We start from the raw sequence: 5,838 nt of genomic DNA, 5'->3' as shown, positions 1-5,838 counted from the left end.
TGGGCTACACAAGAAAGCTATGTTATAACCACTATAAGGAGAATTAGGAAAATTCTCAATAAGCAAAGAAATGAAACGTCACGATAAGTACTAGCTACAAATTCACAACATCCATACAACACTTTTAAAACACAGACGCTTTTAAACGACAATTGAAATTGCAAGTAAAAATTTCAGTTGTACTACAACTTATCACTCATCCTGTATATCCGTCAGAAGCTAAGTGACGCTTTGTGTCTTTACTAGCTATGCTTAGAGGACGGGTGCAAAAGATCAAGTAGGCAGTACGCAAGTACTTCAAACTGAGATCTACAATGTACATCTTTATCAATCAATCAATCAATATGAGGCTTACATCGCGCGCATATTCCGTGGGTACAGTTCTAGGCGCTCTGCAATGATGCCGTGTGAGATGGAATTTTATACGGCCAGTAGATTGCAGCCATTTCGGCGCATATTTACCTTTCACGGCCTATTATTCCAAGTCACACGGGTATAGGTAGACAATTATTAACTGTGCCTAAGCAATTTTGCCAGGAAAGACCCTTTTGTCAATCGTGGGATCTTTAACGTGCACACCCAATGTAGTGTACACGGGGGGTGTTCGGACACCGAAGAGAGTCTGCATACAAAGTTGACTCTGTGAAATAAATTTCCGCCTAACGTGGGGACGAACTCACGCTGACAGCGGCCAACTGAATACAAATCCAGCGCGCTACCAACTGAGCTATATCCCCGTTACACAAACACAGACGCCTTTACAATACAATTAAAATGCAAGTTAAAAGCAAAGTTACACTACACTCCATAAGGTATCACCCATACCCGAGTCTTAACCCTTGACTGCATGAAGAATTTAGCTAAGAAATGTTTAGCAAAACGATACTTTCTTTCTTTCTTTATTTGGTGTTTAACGTCGTTTTCAACCATTCAAGGTTATATCGCGACGGGGAAAGGGGGGAGATGGGATAGAGCCACTTGTCAATTGTTTCTTGTTTACAAAAGCACTAATCAAAAATTTGCTCCAGGGGCTTGCAACGTAGTACAATATAGATTACCTTACTGAGAGAATGCAAGTTTCCAGCACAAAGGACTTAACATTTCTTACATACTGCTTGACTAAAATCTTTACAAAAATTGACTATATTCTATACAAGAAACACTTAACAAGGGTAAAAGGAGAAACAGAATCCTTTAGTCGCCTCTTACGACATGCTGGAGAGCATCGGCTAAATTCTTCCCCCTGAACCCGCGGGGGGTAACAAAAAGATACATGAAAGTTATCAATCAATCAATCAATGAGGCTTATATCGCGCATATTCCGTGGGTACAGTTCTAGGCGCTCTGCAGTGATGCCGTGTGAGATGAAATTTTATACGGCCAGTAGATTGCAGCCATATCGGCGCATATTTACCTTTCACGGCCTTATTCCAAGTCACACGGGTATGGTAGACAATTATTAACTGTGCGTAAGCAATTTTGCCAGGAAAGACCCTTTTGTCAATCGTGGGATCTTTAACGTGCACACCCAATGTAGTATACACGGGGGGTGGTTCGGACACCGAAGAGAGTCTGCACACAAAGTTGACTCTGTGAAATAAATTTCCGCCGAACCTGGGATCGAACTCGCGCTGACAGCGGCCAACTGAATACAAATCCAGCGCGCTACCAACTGAGCTATATCCCCGCCCAAGTTATAACAATAGACGTTATCTGGAAATAACTCTGTCAGGACTTTCAGTAGTCTGGTAGAGTAAGAGCCCCTCTTATCTATCTCGACACGCTTTTCACAATATCCGGAGCATGTTCCACGTTTCCGATTAGCTTTATTCTGCACGGGGACGAACAACTAAGTACGATGGTATGCTAAGCAGCGAGCGCTAAATGTGATATCATTTATTTTCAAAAAAAATAGTCATCGGAGCCACGAATCGCCAGCGATGGCTTGCTGATCACTGGAAGAGTTCGTACAGCACGTGCTCCGGATGTTGTGAAAAGCTTGTCCCAGGTTAAAGGCTCTTAATCTTGCAGACCGCTGAAAATCCTGACAGAGTTATTTTTCTAAATCGTCTATCAAGGTAGCAACATCGGCCAGAAGAAGGGTAACATTTTGTTATCATTGATATATCCCTAACAAATGGGAATTTATCAATGATATTTGGCATGCATATAGATAATAGACCCTAGTTAACATTTGTAAAGTTAACTTTGCTAAAATATCAATATTGTTTTTATTTTTTATTTTTTTTTTATTTTAAATATTTTTTTATGGTACAAAAAAAGCACAAAAAAGCACATTTTGTAACACAGTATTTTTTATTTCAGAAGCACCTGCAAAGCTCCCAGAGGCTAAAAACTAATTACAAGAAGCATATCTTTGGTGTGTGCCTCTACAATTATTGTCAGAGTGACCTATTTTTGATAATCGTGGTTTTAATTTTCACGTTTATTAACGTAAAAATATTGCCATAAAATATTAATTTTATGAGCATCAGTCATTCTGCTGCAAAACCTGAGGCACACACCACAGGTAAACATAATTTAAAAACACATGCAAAATTTCAAGGCTCTAGCTTGATTGGTTTTGAAAATATCATGTTACAAAGTGCGAAAATGGTCAATTTTCGGCAAAGTTTGTGAAGTGAAACGAACACATGGAGTAAAAGTGAATAAGTGAAAAAAATCAGAAACATCTGCCAAAAAAGGTGAAAAAAAACACTTTTTTTCCTTTTTGCCAAGAAAGTGCCTTTATGATAGCTTAATCATACTACTTTTACACACTTTTTATTTTTTTCAATTCTGTTGAGTAGTTTTTGATTTATTGACTGATTACTGAGGTAGAGGTGCCCCTAAATTTTCGAGAAAGACGCTCTGAAAATAACATTTTTGGGGCACCTCTACCACAGTATAATCCGTCAATAAATCGAAAACTACTCAACAGAATTGAAAAAAATAAAAAGTGTGTAAAAGTAGAATGATTAAGCTATCATAAAGGCACTTTCTTGGCAAAAAGGGAAAAAAATGGTTTTTTCACCTTTTTTGGCCGATGTTGCTACCTCAAACCAAATCTGAGCAAAATGGTTTCCAGGGGAGGTAATCATATAACTGGACTTCAATGAGCACTATACAGCGGTTGTTTCCCTTCCCTTCAGTATGCATTTCAAGTAGCCTGGTAACAGTGAAAACTGACATAGAATGAATCAAAATCTCATTTACACTACATTGATATCCAATTCTAACTTCTAAGCCTAATCATTGGCAATATTTTACAACCGTAATCAACTTCTTTTTCTGAAACAAAGCCAGAATTAGCGAACATGGATTGTGTAGAAGACTGTAACCGACTGACAACAAAAGAGAAAGTCTGACTACCTCCCTTGCCAAAACTTCCAACGTTTGTCACTATCAAGTTCAAGTTCAAGTTTTATTAGTCCATAACCCATGGGGGCATTTTGAACAATAAATACAATCATGATATATGCTAATATAATAAATAAATGAACAAATAAAAAAATAAAAAAAATTATGAAAAACTGTTACAAATTCTATTAATAAAGTCCAAAATATTCTTTAGCAATTTCTTTTTCTTGGTAGCAAACAACTTTTTAAATTTAAGTGCATTAGGTTTTTTCCAATAGTAAGGTGGTAACAACTCAGCTCTTTCTTCTTTGAAAAAATCACAGACAAATAAATAATGGAATTCATCACCTATGTCATGCGATACACATTTGGTGCAATTCTTTCTGACCTCGGGATGTTAAGATAACGTTCTTTCTGTACAGGCAAATTGTTGTTTAATGTTCTAAACTTCATCATTGAAACACATTGCTGATATGGCAGGAGTGTGACGTAGTCTTCACATGCAAAAATATCTTTGAACATTCGATAATTCCAAAACATATTTTTTGTTCCAATTTCTGTAAACCATTTATGGATATACTGGTCATACAAGCTTCTTTTTATATTTAGTCAAGTTTTGACTAAATATTTTAACATCGAGGGGGAATCGAAACGAGGGTCGTGGTGTATGTGTGTGCGTGTGTGCGTGTGTGCGTGCGTGCGTGCGTGCGTGTAGAGCGATTCAGACCAAACTACTGGACCGATCTTTATGAAATTTGACATGAGAGTTCCTGGGTATGAAATCCCCGAACGTTTTTTTCATTTTTTTGATAAATGTCTTTGATGACGTCATATCCGGCTTTTCGTGAAAGTTGAGGCGGCACTGTCACGCCCTCATTTTTCAACCAAATTGGTTGAAATTTTGGTCAAGTAATCTTCGACGAAGCCCGGGGTTCGGTATTGCATTTCAGCTTGGTGGCTTAAAAATTAATTAATGACTTTGGTCATTAAAAATCTGAAAATTGTAAAAAAAAATAAAAATTTATAAAACGATCCAAATTTACGTTTATCTTATTCTCCATCATTTCCTGATTCCAAAAACATATAAATATGTTATATTCGGATTAAAAACAAGCTCTGAAAATTAAATATATAAAAATTATTATCAAAATTAAATTGTCGAAATCAATTTAAAAACACTTTCATCTTATTCCTTGTCGGTTCCTGATTCCAAAAACATATAGATATGATATGTTTGGATTAAAAACACGCTCAGAAAGTTAAAACAAAGAGAGGTACAGAAAAGCGTGCTATCCTTCTTAGCGCAACTACTACCCCGCTCTTCTTGTCAATTTCACTGCCTTTGCCATGAGCGGTGGACTGACGATGCTACGAGTATACGGTCTTGCTGAAAAATGGCAGCTACTTGACTAAATATTGTATTTTCGCCTTACGCGACTTGTTACTTTCTTTTTAAACCATGTGCTTGAGTATTGAATATTTTCTTGAGAAGTCCAAAGGCCAGAGAGACCAATTTCATTTAAGGTTTTTTCAATGAAACTTAAGTACTTGGATTCAATCATCTTGTTGATATACAATTTATAAGTAAAGCAATACACAATACTTGAAAATTTATTTTTATGAATAGGACTAATCAGTTTATACCAATAGCAAAGCATTCTACATTTCATATTAACATCTAGTGGATATCTTCCAAGTTCACCAAATATCATAGCATTTGGAGTTGATTTTTTTAGTTTGAAAACAATTTTATAAAAACGTAATTGAAGTTTAGTAGCAAGTTCACAGGAACCAAAACCCCATACTTCACATCCATACAATAAAATTGGAGCAATCATTTTATCGAACCAATCATTTTATCGAACAGGTCAACTTGTATGTCCACAGGCAGTGACAATTGTCTACAAGTGCGCAAAAGAACAAACATTGCCCTTGAGGCACGATCATATAGATTCTTCTGTGCGACTGAAAATGTATTATTATAATTAATCTTAAGGCCCAAGTACATTACATCAAATACTACTTCGATTAAATTGCCATTATACGTAAACAGTGGTTTATTTCTAATTTTACCTCTGGAAAAAACTATAACTATCACATTTTTGCCTTGGTATTGCAAAGGAGTAAATGCAACAAATGTCTAATGCTGGAGCTAGCGATGGCGTTACAGAAGCAGCTCTGCATGCCTTGGCGTGTTCATTAAACTATTATTATATCTAGAACTCTTCAATGTTGCTTTTGTCTACACTACGGCGTGTGTGTGTGTGTGTGTGTGTGTGTGTGTGTGTGTGTGTGTGTGTGTGTGTGTGTGTGTGCGTGTGTGTGTGTGTGTGTGTGTGTGTGTGTGTTGGTTGGTTGGTTGGTCATTTTTGTTTATAGTCTCTTCAGCATTTTAGTGTGTGTGTGTGGTCATCCTACCACATCGGTTTTTGGTCACCAAGCTGTTGATGAATGAAAACTATTACGACCAATACTGCA

The sequence above is a fragment of the Littorina saxatilis genome, unplaced genomic scaffold (genome assembly GCF_037325665.1).
Source record: "Littorina saxatilis isolate snail1 unplaced genomic scaffold, US_GU_Lsax_2.0 scaffold_377, whole genome shotgun sequence".
NCBI classification, from domain to species: domain Eukaryota; kingdom Metazoa; phylum Mollusca; class Gastropoda; order Littorinimorpha; family Littorinidae; genus Littorina; species Littorina saxatilis.
The sequence above is the reverse complement of the archived record's forward strand: the minus strand, read 5'-3'. Positions refer to the sequence as shown.